This window comes from Pectinophora gossypiella, chromosome 5 (assembly GCF_024362695.1).
Source record: "Pectinophora gossypiella chromosome 5, ilPecGoss1.1, whole genome shotgun sequence".
Classification (NCBI taxonomy): Eukaryota; Metazoa; Arthropoda; class Insecta; order Lepidoptera; family Gelechiidae; genus Pectinophora; species Pectinophora gossypiella.
Window position 1 is genome coordinate 17,634,582 of NC_065408.1, and position 21,186 is coordinate 17,655,767.

Here is a 21,186-nt window from a genome sequence, read left to right on the forward strand (position 1 = left end):
TATTAAAAACATACGCACTAAATTATACTTTATGTTTTAATTATTGTTTTCTTTTTTATATTTTTTTTATATGGCCATGTACCTAGTTAAGTCTCTTTTGTAAATATTTCCTTTTATTTTGATGCAATAAATTATATTCCTATTTGTATGTTATGAACAAAACATCTTACTCATTTTATTCAAAAAAAGTTTAACGTTCGCGTGTGTTCGCACTCTAAGTTAACCTACAATATAATAGCCAGCTCTGTAATTGGCCCGCTATAAATATACGTGTTTAATAATATAATTACCAACACTCGCCATCCACCCTTTAACGCAGTTAATCAACATGTGATGGTGGAAAAATAACGCCTAAAGTGTTCGCTTTATGAATAATTGGGGGAATTCATTTATGTTTGCTTGTATTTCTAAAAAGATAAAATCATTTTCTAATTAAATCTTCTTGAATCCCTGATAGCCCTGTTCGGAGAGTCACGACTTTGAATCCCAGCTCGAGATCTAAACCACTTCTTCTATCGTTTGGGTTGTGAGGTGCATTACCAACCTCATCAACCCTGTTGTCAGTGTTACTATTGAACCGCCAACTCCCCTGACATGTCTTGGCAATAAGCTGGTAATCTGCCATGATACAGTTCATCATACACACTAGTATCTACCTTGGAACTTCAGCTGCAAGTTATCTTCCAAAACTTTGCTACTTTATCCACCCTGATAATGATTATGAGAATCTATTGTAAAGGGAAGATAGAAGGAAAGAGAGGAACGGGAAGACCAAGAAGAGTTCATGTGGAACAAATTAAAGAGAAGGAGAACGTCGTGTCTCATAAGGAAGTCAAAGTTTCGGTTTTTGATAGACAAGAATGGAGAATGCTACACCGACAAGAGCGTGTTCACACCCCGGACACTTCATACAAAACACCTCGTTTTACACAGACACTACTTATACATTGACATTATCATACACGTGCATCTGTGTGTGTGACATCTGACACCATACGATTGAAGACTAAACTATGTTTGAGGGGGAGGGAAGGGGGGTAGGGGGAGGTAAGTGTAGCTCAGCCGCGGGGACCGGAGAGTGGCCGTTCTATACGTAGTATTATTCCTTATACTATGGCGTGGCTCTTGAATTAATGATGATGATTGTGAACGTATGTTTTGCCTTCGAAAGGAAGATCAGACAGGCAGTCTCTTCTATAAAACACTGGACCTGTCAAATCTAGTATATCTATAATCTAGTATATAGTATCTAGTTGGGAATATGTTTGCAAATCTAGTAACATAGTGAGATATTATGCCTTGTCACGTTACATACGGGAATACGTATTGGTAGCCTGTCGCGCTTCTGCTTCCGCAATACAGGTTAGATCCTAGTGCGAATGTGGGCCGTGGTCGGCCGTCCGATGGTATGCCTGTAGTACTACCGTGAACATGCTGTATCTTATTATTCGCACCCCCCGTGGAAAAACGCAGTAAGTGGACTAGCGACATTTTTTTTTTATTGCACCATTCAATTCAGCGTACACGAATACACCTTCTCACAAATTTTCATTAAGATATCAGTAAAAATTAAGAAATTATTACAAAAACAATGAAATTGTGCAACATTGATAAAAATATTTTTTCCCCCATAATAAGAAAGTAAGTATAAATACGTGATTTTTTTTTGGTATTTTCCCATATAGTAAAGTCATAATAACACTTACTTCGATTTTACACGAAAGTTTTTTAGGATGGTCGAGTCGTAAGTAAACGTACTGACATGTTTCACGACATTATACGACACGACAGTGGTTGTACGTCTAGTTACTTCGTTATTCCACGAATGTTTTAGCGTTACTATTTGTTGTAACTCCAGCTACTTGCCTATTCTGCGAATCTTTTAGTGTAACGGTTTGGTGTAAATATAATCACGTAGTTTTTTCCAAGCAAGGTTTGATATTACTATTACGTTATTTCATTTATCTTCATTTTTCGATGATATATTTTACACTATACTCTTCGTAAATATGAATACAACTCTTTTAAAGACAATAATTTGAATCATTTGTCGTGTTATTCTAATTACCTGCAAATATAGACTACTTATTAATGTCCTAAGTAAATATACTTACTTATCACTAGCGTAAATCCCTATGTTTTATTTGGTTACTGTACTTACGCCGTGCCAGCGGCGGCGGGCTGCACACTCAAAGAGAGGTATTAGAAAGATATTAGAGAGGTATTACATCTATCCACCAATTTTTCGTCAATCTCGACTTTTTATTCAACCAAAAATCGACCCTATTATTACTGTACTGTGATCGTTATTTGTAGGGTCGTATGCTGATTGTGGTTTTACCACGGTAAAACCAAGATCACCTATAGATAAAATTATTGCCGACGAAGTTTATAAAAAACGACCTTATTATTATTGCACTGTGATCGTTATTTGTAGAGTGAAAGCTGATTGTCTATTTGTGATCGTAGTTTTACCACGGTATTCCGTCAGTCAGCATACGGCCCTACAAATAACGATCGCATTGTAGTAATAATAAGGTCGATTTTTGTTAGAATAAAAAGTCATGATTGACGAATGTTGGATAGATGTAATAATTATCTCTCTATTTAATTTGTTCATGGTGGCTACTCGAAGCGTGCATATCTTTGTGTGGAAGTAAAAAACCCAAGGATTATACGTATGCTCAACTTGGACAAAATCGAAGATGGTGAGTTATTTACTTATAAATAGACTAGCTAGATTTTAGGTACCTATTACCTTACCTACTTAGTATATTACTATTTATTAGACTATTAATATTATTACCTACCTACCTGACGACCTACTTGACGTAAGTTGGTTTGGTTAATGCGTGATGATGATTGCACTGCTCTGTACTAATTATTAAAGTAAACTAAGCATGCCTATGTGCCTATTCGGTGCTTTTAATCTATAAACTAACTACCTATTTAAATTGGGGTGTGCCGTTTTTGTACATTCGCTATCACCTGGCATAGCACCTGGTATATGAATAAAATAAAGATATTTGAACAAAAAACTGTTACGTGATCAACTGTAGTATTTCGGCTTGGTTGTGAATTATCTACCTAGGTATATAAGTTAACTTTTGCAAAAACACCCTTGATTTTGTTGTTATTTGTGCGCTTGAGTTTGATACACATTTTATTATTAACGCATTGGTACTAACCTTCTATTTAATACCTAAATAACGATAAAATATCTAGGTTTGTGTCTAATTTTTAGGGTGATTTGGTAATGGGTCCTTTTTATTGCTTAACGTCTATTATGTACCTACCTACAAACAATGTATTTAAACCATTATGTTCCAATTAACAGATTCCACTAATACTGCATCCCAATCCAGTACAACCCAGTGGAAGAATGACCAGAAATGCAAAAATATTTCAAGAAACTATGGGATATCTTCTCGTCGTAGTCAACATGAGACACATTCTCTTGAAGGTTCGTATGTACCTATCCGTATCCTACTAAAGTTCTTCTCTCGTGTGGGTTGAGACAATAATTGACTGACCTCATCAACCCTGGTATCAGGGTTACTACTGAGCCGCTATAGGTCCATGACATGCCTCATGTAACGACGACATACCTGCATACTTAATTAAGCCGCAACCGACTGCCTAACGTGCCCTCCGACGCACAGATCATCTTACTTTTGGGCAAAAAAATAATATTAGTACCATTTCTGATTTACGACTTGGCCGGGAAGCTAAGCAACTGAAAACGTTCCATGTTTTGTATGCCGAAATATCCTTTCAGTATTTGTATTCTAGATTGATATAGGTATTTACCTACTAACCTGGAAGCGGCGCGTGGTAAAGTTTCTCTGAAATAGTCAGTGCCTGTGTATTTATGGTATAATTATTCTGTCATTTTCCTCTTATCATAACAACCACAGATATATTTTTGATTTGCTTAATGTAGTTTTTTCTAGAGTTATCTCCTATGCAAACCAACTGGCTTTTATGGGGTTTTAGCCAAGTTGCAAACGATTAAGTACGTAAAACGACAGTGACAGACCTTATGTCAATCACATACATTTTTATCACTGACACTGTCGCTTTTCGGATACGTTGGAAAATTGGCTCATCTCTAAGCTTACTATAATAGGTATTAATGGTTGTTTTTCTTTTTAGTAATTTATTATCATACTTAATAGTTTTTTATATTTTGTCATTTGCAGGTTCTACCGAAAAGCAAAGAGGGGGTGATCGGAAAGGAGCAAAATGTTCAAGAAAACACTTAATGACTAACTGTAATAACTGAAAATGAAGGTTTTTCTAATAAAGGCAAGTGCCATACCGTATTAATATATTTTGTGATTATGCATGTATTAATTAATAAACGTTTTAAAATTAAAAGTTGGATTTTAATTACAAATAGAAATAACTCCCTGAAAACTAAAAACCCATGCGGGTCAAACGGCTTTCGGCACAGCTAGTAAATAAATATATTTTTTTAATACAAATTAGAATAAACACTTAATTTAACACTGATTTTATTTGTTTCAATATACAGGGTGGCCCAAAAGTTCACGTTCAAAATGAAAAATTTGATGGAGGGGCTCATTAGCTACCAGAAACACCCCCGTGTATGTTCAGCGATTATTTACGGTTTAGGAGATATGACCCATTTTACACCTTTTTCTTGATTTTCTATCTTACTTCAGAAATCATCATTTTGTTGCTATCCCTTTCTTAATAATTCTAATTTTTTCTTTCTAATTTCTAATTATTTTGCTTCATAACTATGCCTAAGTATGTGTATCGCTAGGTGAAAAAATAAAAACAATCGAATGAAAGATAAAAAAGTCATTGGAAGTTGGAAGTCAAAGTGAGAATTCGTCTAAAATTGTTACAGTTGTAAGTCTTCGCCGAAGAATAATAAACACATGAGATTTTCATAAACCCTGAAAGTGTTTTTAAAAACTGCTCCATTTAATAGGCTCTTAGACACATCCAAAAAAGTACCCTTAATAGGGGCATAAAACTAAGTAATTAGCCCTCAAAGATTGCAAGACAGACAGATTTTATTTTAGCATCTTATAGTATGAATCACCAACAGTGTTTGGGGATAACTTTTTCCTTCATTACAATATGAATACCAAAAGTGAATGCAAGTTTTGTCTTCAGACTGTTGCTATGTCTACCCTGTTAGCGATTATGAGCGTGATTTTTTTTATTGAAAATGTGTCTTTGACCACAAAGGTAGTTAAAGGTTGTTAAAGAACAACGTTAGAAAGAAGCAGCTACCTACATTGTATGAGAATGTAAATTTTTCCTTCAAATCTGTCTATCTTGCAATCTTTGAGGTCTAATTATTTAGTTTATTGCTTCTATTAAAGGTACTTTTTTTGATGTGTCTAAAAGGCTATTAAATGGAGCAGTTTTTTAGAGATACCTACTTTCAGCGTCCATGCCAATCTCATGTGTTAATTTATTCTTCGGCGAAGTTTTAACAACTGTGACAATTTTGGTCCAATTCTCACTTTGACTTCCAATAACTTTTTTTTTGTCTTTGATTTGACTGTTTTTATTTTTTTACCTAGCGGTATATATCTTTAGACATAGTTGTGAAGTAAAATAAAATAATTATTAAGAACGGGATAGCGACAAAATGATTATTTCTGAAGTAAGGTAGAAAATCTAGAAAAAGGTACAAAATAGGTCATATCTCCTAAACTATAAATAATGGCTGAACATACATGGGGGTGTTTCTAGTAGCTAATGAGCCACTCTATCTAATTTTTCATTTTGAACTTGAAGTTCTGGGCTACCCTGTATAATGTATGAGCATACATACTTCTACATTCTAGACTAACCCCTGCAACAAACAAGTATTTAAAGATACTTACAATTATTTTGAGATATTTCCTTATTAAAAAAGCAATTTCTATAGTTACACTATTAAAGATCATTTACTTTCACGTGGAACAAATAGGTTTCTCAACTTACGCAAAACATGTTGTTAAAATTTTTCGTGTAAGAACGAAGTAACTAATACTTACAACATCCGAGTAAGATGAAATCGGAAGGTGAACAACGTTGTAGGTAAAGTTACAACTGTCAATGTTGTTTGCACTACGTAATAATAAAGCAGTATCTGTACTTACAACGGAACGTTTGATTATAGTTTCGTGGAATATCTACGCAACCGTGTTTTTTTAATTTTTTTTCAAATATACACAATTAATTAAAAATTAATAAATGTGGGTCAATCCGGGCTACTTTTTGCTATTATTTTCTCTTTGAAGGTTATTTCCAGGACTTATAACTAATTAGTAGGACAGTTTTTTTTAGCTCCTGAAAAGTTGATAAAATCAACTTACTGCGTTTTTCCACGAAGGGTGCGAATTGTACTTTTACTATAGTGTTACAACGCAAATAAAGAATTTTTTTTTAAATCTTCAGGTTACATAAGCGGACCCTGTGAAAAACGGGATAATGTATGTTTTGAGCCTTCCAACATATATTTTTCATTTCAACCAAAAAGAATAGGACCCCAAAAACTTTCCCCGGGAAAAACAGACAGTCTAACAGAAGACATTTATATTTACAATTTCCCCTCGTAGCATCGTATTGGCTGCAATTTATGACGTCACGGGCTATTAGTGCAGCCATCTCACCCCCTCAGATTTGTTTCATGTTTATGTTTATTCCGAGACGAATTTTTAAAAGTTTGAATTGTTTTACGGTAGTTATAATTTGCAAGTCTTTATTTAAGTTTGTTAGTAGTTCCATTTATTAGGGTGGTGAGTGTAAAGTCACACCCAGAGCCAAGTCGTTGCCGGTCAAGTAGTTAATGCCTTTTGTGGAAAATACACACGTACAGTCATGAGCAATATAATGTACCCACTTTAGGACTCTGTCGCACTAACATATTTGACATTTAGTGAGACTTACAGTTCAATTTGTCAAAAAAGTTAATGTGACATGGTACCAAAGTGTATACATATTAACCGTGACCGCACGAGTATCTATCCCTCAGAACGAGAATACCATACCGGCGCATCCGCGTTAATTCAATTCAATTCAAATTATTTATTTCAGATTAATATCCATAATTATAAGTACATTAAATTAGATTTCATTATTAAAATTACATTATATAAAATCAAAAAAATAAATGAAATTATTAATGTCCTAATAAATAAAATAAAATTAATATTATTAATGAGTTAAGCATTCAGAAAAAGACACGCAAGCGTGCAGATCGTATTTTTTTATTACTATGAATTTATTTGAATACTAGCTTTTGCCCGCGACTTCGTCCGCGTGGCGTGTTATATAAGAGAGAGATCTTTGTGTGTGTGGGAGTGCATACTTATGCAGTTTAGATTTTTTCATAAGTACAATTTTTTTCCCAATAACTCCCATTTTTCAAAATACAGCCAAAAATAAACTTTATATTTACTAAGGTATGCATGCATGCTAGATTGAATCAATTGATTGAATTGATTTTTTTTTAATTGATTGTTCATTGAGTTTTCATTTTAATACACACTTCCTCTCTTCCCTTCAACGTTGCTGTGCCCTACAGGGTCCATGTTTTAGTTCCTATGCCTATGTAACACCCCATTGTACTACATGGAATGCAATAAATAATTTAATTGAATTGAATTGAAAACATCTATCTTACGCGGTTTCGATTTTTTCATACAAATGTTTTTTCCCGCTAACTACCGTTCCCGTGGGAATTTTGTAATATCCTGTTGCAACTAAGCTTTAAGTTTACTAAAGTACCTGCATGCCAAATTTCAAACGTCTAACTTGAGTGGTTTAGATTTTTCATACAAAAGGATTTTCCCGCTAATTCCCGTTCCCGTGGGAATTTCGGGAATTCCTTTCTTAGTGCACCTCTACGGTACCTATGGTACCTGCATGCCAAATTTCAAACGTCTAGCTTGAGTGGTTTAGATTTTTCATACAAAAGGATTTTCCCGCTAATTCCCGTTCCCGTGAGAATTTTGGGAATTCCTTTATTAGTGCACCTCTACGGTACCTATGGTACCTGCATGCCAAATTTCAAACGTCTAGCTTGAGTGGTTTAGATTTTTCATACAAAAGGATTTTCCCGCTAATTCCCGTTCCCGTGGGAATTGAAATTCCTTTCTTAGTACACCTCTACGGTATCAAAGGTACCTGCATGACAAATTTCAAACATCTAACTTGAATGGTTTAGATTTTTCATACAAAAGGATTTTCCCGCTAATTCCCGTTCCCGTGAGAATTTCGGGAATTCCTTTCTTAGTACACCTCTACGGTATCTAAGGTACCTGCATGACAAATTCCAAACATCTAACTTGAATGGTTTAGGTTTTTCATACAAAAGGATTTTCCCGCTAATTCCCGTTCTCGTGGGAATTTCGGGAATTCCTTTCTTAATGCACCTTTACGGTACCTAAGGTACCTGCATGACAAATTTCAAACGTCTAACTTGAGTGGTTTAGATTTTTCATACAAAAGGATTTTCCCGCTAATTCCCGTTCCCGTGAGAATTTCGGGAATTCCTTTCTTAGTGCACCTCTACGGTACCTAAGGTATCTGCATGCCAAATTTCAAACGTCTAACTTGAGTGGTTTAGATTTTTCATACAAAAGGATTTTCCCGCTAATTCCCGTTCTCGTGGGAATTTCGGGAATTCCTTTCTTAGTGCACCTCTACGGTACCTAAGGTATCTGCATGCCAAATTTCAAACGTCTAACTTGAGTGGTTTAGATTTTTCATACAAAAGGATTTTCCCGCATTCCCGTTCCCGTGAGAATTTCGGGAATTCCTTTCTTAGTGTACCTCTACGGTATCTAAGGTACCTGCGTGCCAAATTTCAAACGTCTAACTTGAGTGGTTTAGATTTTTCATACAAAAGAATTTCCCTTCACTACTCTGCTCCTATTGATTGTAGCGTGATGAAAGGTATACTATAACCTGTCCAGGAGTGTGAAGAATAATTGTACCAAGTTTCATTAAAATCCGTCTAGTAGTTTTTGTTTCTATAAGGAACATACAGACAGACAGACAGACAGACAGACAGACATACAGACAGACAGACAGACAAAAATTTTACTGATTGCATTTTTGGCATCAGTATCGACCACTTATCACCCCCTGATAGTTATTTTGAAAAAATATTTAATGTACAGAATTGACCTCTCTACAGATTTATTATAAGTATAGATTATGAGAAGTATATAATTTTGAGTTTTATCATGTGTCGAGCATTAATATGTATACACTTTGGTACCATGTCACATTAACTTTTTTGACGAATTGAACTGTAAGTCTCACTAAATGTCAAATATGTTAGTGCGACAAAGTCCTAAAGTGGGTACATTATTTTGCTTGTGACCGTGCCTATGTTGGGTGATCGTTATTTATAAAACGTGTACTGTTAGGTCGCAAATAAAAGTTTACCTATTATCCTAGATGTCATCATCATCATCATCATTGGCCTTTACATCTTTATCAGATGATTCAAACAGCGTTTCTGATCCTAGATGTAAGAAGCGTATAAAAACTAATGTAGTAGATTTAAATGATACTTTATTAGTTTTTGTAACTGTTATAAAAATGTTAAAAAAATATGAAAATACTTTCAAAAAATTCTCAACAATGATTCAGCATTAAACCTCTATTGAAAAGCTCATGCTTTATTCACGAGTGGCTCCCAACTTCAAGTCATAAGTTTGGCAACACTGACGTCACGGCTCCCTCGTGTGCACTTTATGACGTCATGGCCCATTAGTGCAATGAACTGCTCTTGCTAATTCGTTTACTATGACTTCTGATGGGGACTGACAGCTGCATAGAGAGATATACGTGTATGTATACCTACCAGCAGTGGTCCTCAACCTTTTCGTTATAAGGGACCTTTTGAACGAGGAGATGTGGTTTGATAACCAATAGAATTTCGTCATTTACATATCGAGAGTCAACAGACGCTTATTCCATGAAACAAAATTTGTAGTTATTAAAAGTATTATATTTTTTAAAAGCGAATTATTTTCAAAAGGTATCTATTTTATAAATTATGTATTTATTTCATTAATCTATTATGCACAAGAGAATGTAACAATCCAATTTAACAACATGAGGAAAGACGAACCGGCGTCAGTATATGAAACGATTGATTAATGTGGACGAAGCAAGTGAAGTGCGTCAGGATTGGCCTCTGCTTACCCCGGTGGGAAATAATGGTCGTGAGTTTAAATGTATGTAAGAGAGATAAAACTCACAACCGAAATAACAGTCATCAAGCGTGGGTGAGTAAGTGAGATCTTTCCGGCGAATGCTATATTTTTTTTTATATATACATACAGGGTTTTAGTGACGTCATCATAATTTTGGGATGGAAAATTCCATTTGATATTAACCCTGAATTATCCTTCTCACTATTCGTTACGACGCGACGTCATGCGTCGCTTACAACCCGTACAAGTACGTACAGGTAGCCATACGTATGGATGTGACACAGTAACGAATACTGAGGGGGATGATTCAGACCATGATTCTGAGTTAATATCAAGTGGAATTTCTTGACGGAAAATTCGTGAAAATTTTAGTGATTTTATTAATTCCATACTTTGCGACTAAAAATTCCACTATCAACTTAGAATAATGGTCTGAATCATCCCTCAAAGTTTTTGTTACGTCATTTACAGCCTGTATTTTTAATGCTTTCAGGGATCACCAGTAGACCGAGGACCACCGGTTAAGCATCTCTGACAGGATGCTATGACTATGTTACGTTATGTGTAGGTATAGTTATGTTGTAAAAGGCGAGTCAAGAGGGTGATTCGCACTTTTCTGTTTGGCACTCTTAAGTGATTTTAATAGGCATTATACGGTGAGTTTTAATTTTGCAAAGATTATAGTTTTAAATGATAACTAATCGACGTAGAGAAGAGATTAAAAGAGCTCAATATCACGACGCGACTCTTCTCAATATGCCGGAAATGTGCTCTAAGCTTCTTTGGACTTATTAAGCGGTCCCAAAGAACGGTCTGGAGAAGCAGATTATCGTTGGGCAGATGAATGGCAGACGTGTTGAAGGGCGCTTACGAGGTGGTCTGACACCCTGAAGAAGACGGTAGGCGGCAGTATGTAGAGAGTTGTCCACAGCATACAACCGTACTGAGTGGAAAACCATAACCTGTGGTCGCGATCCTCAGCAGTGGGGGAACGACAAAGAACGAAAAGAACCATTGGACCAAGGAGGCCGTTACTTCGGAGGTTTTGACTATAAGGTGACGATACCGTTCATCCTAAATACCTACCTAACCTCCCAAACTTCCTGAGGGAAGTATCTGTACTTACCTAAAGTTAATTATGCATAAACAAATACAGGATTGACAGACCCTCCTAGAGGCATTCCACTCCGTCATCGTGTCTTCAGAGCACCAACTTTGCCCCTGAACCCGTGACTTCACTTTATATGCGAAAACTCTTGTAGAAATGTCTTTAGGTTGTCAATCGTGTCGTGGGAGAATAGATTTTTAAATGTACCAGCGTGCTTATCACCGTAAGTACGCGATTCTTTCTCGCTGCGACAGAGATCATCGGTCTCTTTCTGTTCAGTACTGTGAGAGAGTGACGGGTGACGTATGTCGAGGCGAGAAAGAGCCGCGCGCTTACGGTGGTAAGCCCGCAGATAAGGTTTAATCGCGTTACTCTAGCCAAGGAGTAAATTTCATAGACAACAAAGAATACTAATTAACAATCTTTTTTTGAATGATTTTTGTTTTTAGAGCACTCACCAATTCGTAGGGAAACTCATAAAGATTTTTTTTTGTTTTATAAACTATTCTATGTACTATTCGATAGAACAGAATCGATCGGTTTATTCTCGGTTGACAATTCTTTTGCGCGTTACAGAAAAAGAATCAGTTGGTAGTGGATCTGGCTATTGTTTTTATTTTACCAACTAAATATAAAAAAATCACGTTTAAGCTTTGCCGCCATCGTGGAGCTAGTCCCCGAGATATTTGGATGCACACATTATATTGTCATATATTTATTTAAATAAATAAATATTTATTTATTATTATTATTGTATGTCGTTTTCATATCTCGGGCCTATGGAGGCCCGGACTTTTGGAAGGCGTGCATGGGGCCGAAGCCAACACGTAGAGGCCCCTTAACATAAACAGCCTATATACGTCCCACTGCTGGGCACAGGCCTCCCCTCAATCCCCTCAATCAACCCTTAAGACAGTTTAATCTAAATGTGGTGTGACACCAACAGGCAATTATCCCTGTATGCACTATGGGAGTGCACCCAAAGACAATCATCGGTTCGTGTAGGACTATTGCAAATTATGGGAACAAAGGGAACTGGGCTATTGGGTTGGGGGTTAGTGGACCGGGATACTGGAGCTATGGGGGACTATGGCGCCTGCTCGACCAATGTTGGTAAACATGGATAATTATTATTTATTTTTTAAAATAAATAAATATAAAATAAATAAGTATCGAAATATCTCGGGCACTAGCTCCACGATGTTTATTTTTTTTTATTTATTCATTTAGTTAAATAAATAAATAAAATATTTATACATTTATATTTTTATTTGTGTTCGAATATGTATCGAACAGATACTTCACTATGCTAATAAACGTTACAACACTGGCTTCTGTAATTTCACAAAACAAACTTGCTATTGAAGCTATTTTAAAATGTTATCTATAATAATAATAATTTAATGTAATCACTAACTGTGTATTTATTATTTATCTATTTTTATAGACAGGTTTTTCTGAAATAGAAAAATAGATAAAATTGTATCCGTAAATTTTTTTTTGGTCTTTTATTGTCAGTGGGATGGGCAGAGCCACAAGATAATATATATGATAAAACTTATGGTAAATAAATTATCCTTGGAATAGACATAGGATATAATCCAAAAATAATTTCCAGGAAAAACATAGGTTGTCTTTCCCTTAAACAAAAACCCAAACCAAATAGTCAGTGTTATACAAGTTAAATTAACAATATACTTAAAAATAAATTAGATAGGTATTATGCAGGGGAAAAACATAGGTTGACTTTTCCTCAAACCAAAACCCAAACCAAATAGTCAGTCTTATACAAGTTAAATTAACAATATACTTACTTAAATAAATTAGATATTATGCAGGGGAAAAACATAGGTTGTCTTTCCCTTAAACCAAAACCCAAACCAAATAGTCAGTGTTATACAAGTTAAATTAACAATATACTTAACATGTCAAAAAAGAAAAACGGTTACTCAGTTTTTTTTCGACAAACCGTCGACACGTCTTGAATAACGGCACATTCTACCCAATTCCACCTCTGTCTTTCCTGGCATTGACACGAGAGCCGACAGGGCGTCTGCTCCCCCTCAAAAGAATGCAGCGCGAGGATATTAAACTCAAATCATGCGAGGGGAGCTGCTCTTATGAGGGCGAACATGCCGATGCAAATGTAGTGCAGGAGTCGACGCTTATAATAGTTGCTCAAAGAGCCTTTGAAGGTCCCGATCGTATCTACTATTTTATTAAAGACTACTTTTTTGCTCGTAACTTCCTTCGCGATATATAATAAATCGATGAAGATAATGTAGCTATTAGTGATATATTTTTTGAATTTGTTCCAGTAATTTTAGTGATTACCCCAAAAAGATTAATTGTATATTTGTAATGCCACGATGAACTGTCATGTTGTAAATAATGAATAATAAATAAATAAAACAATCTCAGCAAAACAATAAATAATAATAATATTAGCTTGGTTATATTTTTAAGTATATTTCTTTCGAAATTCATTATATTTCTCATTATTCCAGTAAGCATTCCATTCTACTGGAATACTATAAAACGGACATCAGTAATAGAGAGTTAATTATTTTTTTAATTATATACAAAAATATGATTTTACCTATGAAAAAAGAACTTCTCAATCTCGCGATATTAAAGATACATAACGATAATGAAGTAATAAATGGGTAATATAAAAAAGATATTTTTATTTTTGCTCTTTTATCGGACTCCTGGCCTATAACCCTTAACGCAACAAGCTTACAACTTCGTCCAATGTCCAGTTACTGCAACTAATGACGGGGGTTCCCCTGTCATCGCGGATTGACCGGGACTTCCCCATGGGGGACGAGATATTGAAAACTGCTTGCGTGTAATGGAACGGAACGACCGGGGATGGCTGTTTTGTGACTGTTTGTTTGTCTTTCAATAAGGTATTTGACTGGGTCAAAGCTAAAATTATAAAATGCTAATCTAGAAATAGAAGCCAGTCTAACATTATCAAAAATCAATCTCATTTTACTTTACGACTTATTTTCGAATTTTATTTACCATCATCATCATCAGCCCATTAACGTCCCCACTGCTGGGGCACGGGCCTTCCCTATGGATGGATAGGGAGATCGGGCGTTAAACCATCACGCGGGCCCAGTGCGGATTGGTAGTTATTAACGACTGCTAATGCAGCCGGGACCAATGGCTTAACGTGCCTTCCGAAGCACGGAGGAGCTCGAGATGAAAACTTTTTTTTTGTGGTCACCCATCCTATGACCGGCCATTTTTTATTTATCAATTAAGTAACAATGGGTACGACGTTTGACTGATGGACTGTATTTTCATATAAATTACAAAGAAAACTTTCGTTTTGACTTTTCTTTAAAAGTATCCTCATTTGATTAGGTTGTCAAGTAGACTATTGTGACTGTTTCACGGATTCGTCTTACTTTTTCGGACAATCAGGTGATTCAAGCAAAGTCTTTACTAAACAAAGGACATCCTCACAATGTGATTTCGACAATGTCCCCATCGGGAATCGAACCCGGACCTCCAGATCGTTAGCCTGACACTCTAACCACTAGACCACGGAGGCTGTATGTACGTATATTAATCTAGGACACTCACTTTACCAAACAATCGGAAATAGAGAAACTTATTTCAATACTAAGTTCTCATTCCTTTGTTTTTCTGTTACCACATTTCGCTCTGTGTTTGCGAGTAAACAGGAGTAGAAAAGAACTTTACTTACTTACCTAAAAAAGAACAAGCGTTTCCGAACACAAATATAAATCAAATGAAACTCGTGCATTGCGGTCTCATCCGTCACTTTAGTCGATGCAACAGCTATAAATCGTATAGGAATTTAATATAAAGACCGCTTGCTCTGTAAATCTCGGCCATAACTTATTTATAAGGGAAACCCTTAGTGTTGGCAAGTGCTTCGAAGTACGCGCATAAGGGACGTCCTGATTTTGTAGCGGTTGCTAATATTAGCACTCTAATATAATCTTCTCTTCTTATCATGTGGGTTGTGAGGTGGAATACCAGCCTTACAACCCTGGTGTCAGGGTTATTATTCAGCTGCCAAAGGCCCCTAATACGGCTCATGTAACGACTACATACTTACATCAGTAAGTAGTAACCGGGACCAACGGCTTAACGTGCCTTCCTAAGCACGGACCATCTTACTTTTGGACAATTAGGTGATCAGCATGTAATGTCCTAACAAAACTAGGGATCACAAAGTGAGTTTTGTGATTTGTCCCCACCGGGGATTTGAACCTATGGCCTCCGGATCGTGAGCACAACGCTCAACCACTGGACCACGCAGGCCGATTTTATAATGATTTTATTATAACGGCCTGCATGGTCTAGTGGTTACACCGTCTCGGTCTCTCGATCTGGAAGACCCGGGTTCGATTCCCGGTGGGGACATACCACAAAGATGTCTGTGATCTCTAGTTTGGCTAGGACAATGAAGGCTGATCTGATTGTCCGAAAGTAAGTTAATTCCTGCTTAGGAGGGAACGTTAAGTAGCTGGTCTCGACTGCTATTTACTCAATAATTTGTTTAAAATAATAAGATATTTTCATCATCATCATCAATTTAAGAGCCACGCTCTTGTCGGTGTAGCATTTTCCGAATACTCTCCATGCTACTTTTTAGGGAAAAATAGGGCAGTGGTTTCCCTCTTGCCTTCCGCCCCGCAGTACTCTGTCTGACGCGAGTGGGATAAGATATTTTATGTATTTGATATTAGTATGTCGTTACATGAAAAATGTGTATTGAGTTATATTAGTTAGTTGCCAGTAAGTATCATAATAATATATCGTTATCGATTCGTGACTCAACCCTAGTTTTGTGTCCATAAATATCAAACAATTCGCTTAAAAGTCAATCAATCAATCAATAATACTTTATTGCACAACAACATAATATACATAGGACATAAACATACGACTAAAACATAAGGACAATAGGCGGCCTTATTGCTAAACAGCAATATAAAAAAGTCAAAGCCAAAGTAAAAGTCATGTTTTAAAACTCACGTTTTAAAACTCATGTCATTTCGGCTTTCTATAGTCCCGTAATTTAGAAAAACTTTGCCATCACTACTGCTACTAGCGCCCTCTGTATCACGCCTGAAATCCTTTCAGCCACAAAGCGCCATTCTTTGGCTTTTGTGAACGGTTTAATTATTGATGAAATATGAAGGGTTTCTGTGGCTTGGCTCGGCTTGAGCTTTCTTTTTTAAACGGGTATAGCCTTTTGAGAATGTTTAATGTGAGGTTATTTTTGATGTAGTAGTTTTGGCGTTTTTTATATTCCTGTTTTGGTTTGAAAAGGATTCGAATTTTAAATTTAATTTTTTTTTTGTTTTGGTTTTCCCCGAAGGGTAAGGCAAAGGGAACTATGCCCATACAGCCATGTCTGACGTATTTTTTTTCTTGATGATTAATGAAATGATGAAAGGTGATGATGATGAAACCTAAGCCCCCACCCTCGGAGTGGACTCCTACTCCGAACCCCAAACGAATTAACTCAAAAGTCCGCATAAACTTTTGAGTTATGAAGCGGCTTCCCGGCACGAAGCGAAAATAGGCAGATACACTTTGTTCATTGAATACTCCAATATAATAACACTCGCGAATGTCTTCCGAATAACTTAATGCGATCATTAACCACAAAACAGAAGTGGTGTTTTGTATGTGGGTATTAATTATTTAGATTACTCAATGAAGAAAGCAACTGTCCCGTTCCCGTTTCCCGCCGAAAAGCCTTTTAAATTTAAATAAAGTAGGAATGACTCGGTTAGGTATTTTACTTTTTAATTTTAGGTTTGGTACGTTTGGTTTTTGCGTGTACGTAATAAATTATGATGTTAAATAATAAGTCGATAAAATATAAAATAAACTACTTTTGAAATGCGTGTATCTTGTATGATAATATTTTTAAAGATCTGTTCATACTGTCACAGATTAGATACGTACAAACACAATGTTTTAGTTTTTGTATGAATGACAAAATGAAATACATTTTGCATAACATAACAAAGCATAAGTTTACAATTATGTTCCATGTTGGAAAATCAGAGGTACATCCATCGTAGGATGAACAGAGTACCCACCCACGCTTCATCGAGCCGCCATTTTAATTGGCCAAGGATAGTTCTTCTCTATAACATAATGCAATTGCATAAACTAAACCTAAACTTACTTTTTACTTTATTGAACTAAATTTAGTTTCTATAATTCCTCTCATTGAGAAGTCACTGTGGTTTTGTGGTACATCGACTTGCTTTTCAATCGAGGATCGCCGGTTCGTACCATTTAGTTATTAATTTTAGTTACATTTAACGAATAATAAATTCAGTAAATAGTTTACTGATTGTCTGAAAAAGTAAGATGTATCCGTGCTTCGGAAGGCACGCTAAGGCTTCTAGCCCAAACACCTGCACCAATCTGCATTGGAGCAGCGTGGTGGAGTATGCTCCATACCTCCTCCGGTTGATTGAGGGGAGGCCTATGCCCAGCAGTGGCACGTATATAGGCTATTTATGTTTATGTAAATACTTTAATATTATAATTATAATATTGTATGTATTCTTAGGTTAACATATATATTGTATGGGCTTTAGTTGCCTGTAAGTTTTCGCTAGCACAGGTGGCTCGACCATTATAGACGGCGATACGGCTCATCACCTATCACGTTAGTCTAACAGAAAGCTCGGTAAGGCCTGGGTACTTAGTTCATCTTGTGATGGAAGTACATCTGACTAACCAGCTGGGAGTCGTGACCTACGAATAAATAATGTCGTGACCTTTTGTTATGTTATGTTGTTACGTGAGAAGGAGACATGCAGCGTATCGTATCGCATATTGCATCGCATATTGTATATATCGCATCGTAGTCTAACAGAAAGCTCGGTGAGGCGTTGGTACTTAGTTCATCTTGTGTGGGATACAGTCGTGAGAATAATTATTATGTTTTGTTTATATTTCATCTCAAAAATGCGCTTTTAACATTTTCCCTCCCTCATCGAATAGAATAGAAATCATTTATTTTAGATATAAGTAGGTATAGGTACACAGTAGGAGTGAACATAATAATTAAACCTTATTTCTTAAAAAGGAGCGTCAGCTCAGCAATATGTTGTGACACTCCGACATTGGGGGAGAGCCACAACGCTGATTTTCAGCTGTGCCCCAAAAATACTAAAAAAATATAAATGCTTAAATCTAATCTACACTTTTGTCATTAATTTTACTTCTTTTCTTTTGCGTAAATGTCTATAGCCTATAAGTGTTATTTTAATGTTTCGATTTATGTGCTGTTTATTTGAATAAACGTTTTCTCTCTTCCTCTCTCTCTCTCTCTAATCTCATCGCACGCTATCCTTTAGCAAAACCACACATAGCTTAATAAAACATGATCATACCTTTGCCTTTTTATTCCGATTGCAATATGCATATTGCAACTCTATTCTCTGAAATATAAAATGCAAGTTACAGTTGCATTTCTATGCCATCGAGCTGCTTTCGTTTCGAACAGTTCTTATAAAGCTTTGTTTCGATTTCATTCATAAAATATCCTATTTATTTGGCTTCTTTTTTATGAACACGTTCATCTGCTTGTTTTGTTGGGTATCCCATAAAATCCAACAGATGCATTATGTCCTTTCCAACATGATGGACAATTGTTATGGGGGATAGGCCCTTGTCACCACAAAGTATCAACAGTGGCTGCAAGGTGTTTATGATCACTTTTACCTCTGCCAACCCCATTAGGGATTACGGGCGTGAGTTTACTATCTTTGTTATTTAATTGGTTGCTTATTTCATATGTGAAGTAAGGAGACTCTACCAGGCTACTTCGTATGTCCCCATTGGGTATTCGAACCTGGGACTTCGGGATCGCGAGCCCAACGCTCAACCACTGAACCACGAAGTCCGTGAGAAAGGCTTAAACTAGGAGAAGAGTACACTGTTTGCCAGGGTATACGATGTCACTAACACCCTGTTTATACACAAACGAAACCTTTACGAAAACTTTGAGGGATGATTCGGGCCATGATTCTGAGTTAATATCAAGTGGAATTTTCCGTCGCAAAAGTATATAATTGAAAATATCATGAATATTGCGACGGAAAATTCCACTTGATATTAACTCAGAATCATGGTCTGAATTATCCCCCTCAGTATTTGTTACGATGTCACTAACACCCTGTATCATATCACCCAAGGTTGCCTGGAAGAAATTGCTACCTTAGCAATAAGGCTTACTTTTGTATGTTTGTTTAATGTGTATTCCTGTTATATGTTCCTTTTATGCAATAAAGATTTATGTATTTCTATTGTATTGTATTGTTACATAGTAAAGTAGTTGTAGAATGCAGTACACGGCTATAGCATAATATAACTGGAAGCCGCAGTGGCTCGTGATACCGCATCAAATTGCGCCAGCTAGCCTACATTCACTATGAACACGTGGATATAGAGAGTTACTGGAAGTAACTCGAGAAAGAAAGTGAAAATTTGCGATACAACTACCGACTTCATATCGCCTGCGGCATGTTATTTTCAACCTCCTTAATGTACTTTCCGTGATCGTACCTTAGTTTTTTCTGGGTCTCATTTTATCTGCATACCATTTTTTTTTCTAAATCGGTTCAGGTTGGCTAGGTGTGAAAATGACAGACAGAAAATGTTACTTTACGTTTAAGAAAATGTTTTTTTGTCTTTGATAGGTTGAGGGAAAGGGGAAACTCAAATTCATATATTTTATAACACCTCTCACTTAGTTCACCTTACGATGGATGTATCTCTGACTACCCCTGAATTAGCCGTGAGCTTATGTTATGTTAAAACACATCATGTCATATATACTCATAACGTAACATAAACAGCCTATATACGCCCCACTGCGGGTTCGTGGTGAGATGTCATATCCAGTGATGCATATTATCTCGACCCGACTACCTACAGTCTCTTGTATGTACAACCCTACCTGACCTAGATTTTTTATTTCACTACAGAGAATGAAATTGCTCGTTGTAGCTCTCCGTTTTTTTTTTATTTTTACACGGAAACACTTTTTGTTTCCATTACGCTTGTTAAGCCTCAGGGATATGATGAGATGACTGTATCATTCTAAACAACGAGTTGTTTTTTTTTTCTGGTTGTGTGCGGAACGTGTTGTGGCATTTCCAGTTGGGAACGGATTTATTATGGATTATGCTGACTTCTGTGGTAGAATGGGAGGTGAGAAATACGTAGACAACTGCTCCGCTGAGTTCCGTGATAGCATAGAGAACGCACGACTTACATCGTAGCGTTACGGGTTCGAATCCTAGCTTGGGCTCTCAACCATTGAATTCGAGTTTATGAGTTTGATTTCATGTTTGAATCATATATAATTGATACCACATGGTTTCCAGCGTGCCCGGTTAATGGCAATGGGCTCTCCCCCTATAACATGGAGAAGTGGGTGTACTACACACCTCTGCCTACCCCTTCAGGGAATTAAGCGTGAAGCTGTGTTATGTCAGACAACTGATTATCATCTCGAGCATAAAGTCTTTGTTATTGTATGAACAAACACGTAAATAGGAATTACAATAAAATTTCCGTAGCTTTTGTGCTACGATTCGCGTAACGCTACGTAGCTGTACTACGTCTATGTAAGTGCCATAGAGGTGCCACAGATTTTTTTACAATGTATGGCATTGATGTTTAATAAACTAAATGTATGGTTAGGACTGTACCGCTCAAAGCAAATATAAATGCTTTCGAATCGAACGCGCTGACAATTTTGTATGGAATTATAATCACTATCACAGAACAGATTTTTTTTCATCATTTTATACAGTCAGTAGTAGTAGGTACAATAATTATAAG

The 21,186-nt window shown here is 36.3% G+C and overlaps 1 long non-coding RNA gene across 1 annotated transcript; it reads left to right on the forward strand.

The window, feature by feature from the left end:
* The first annotated feature begins 2,424 nt into the window (after nt 1-2,424).
* On the forward strand, nt 2,425-4,380 carry LOC126367224 (uncharacterized). The gene is made up of 2 exons (XR_007566453.1): nt 2,425-3,463; nt 4,203-4,380. It is a non-coding gene; the product is annotated as an uncharacterized LOC126367224 (long non-coding RNA).
* The last annotated feature ends 16,806 nt before the right edge of the window (nt 4,381-21,186 follow it).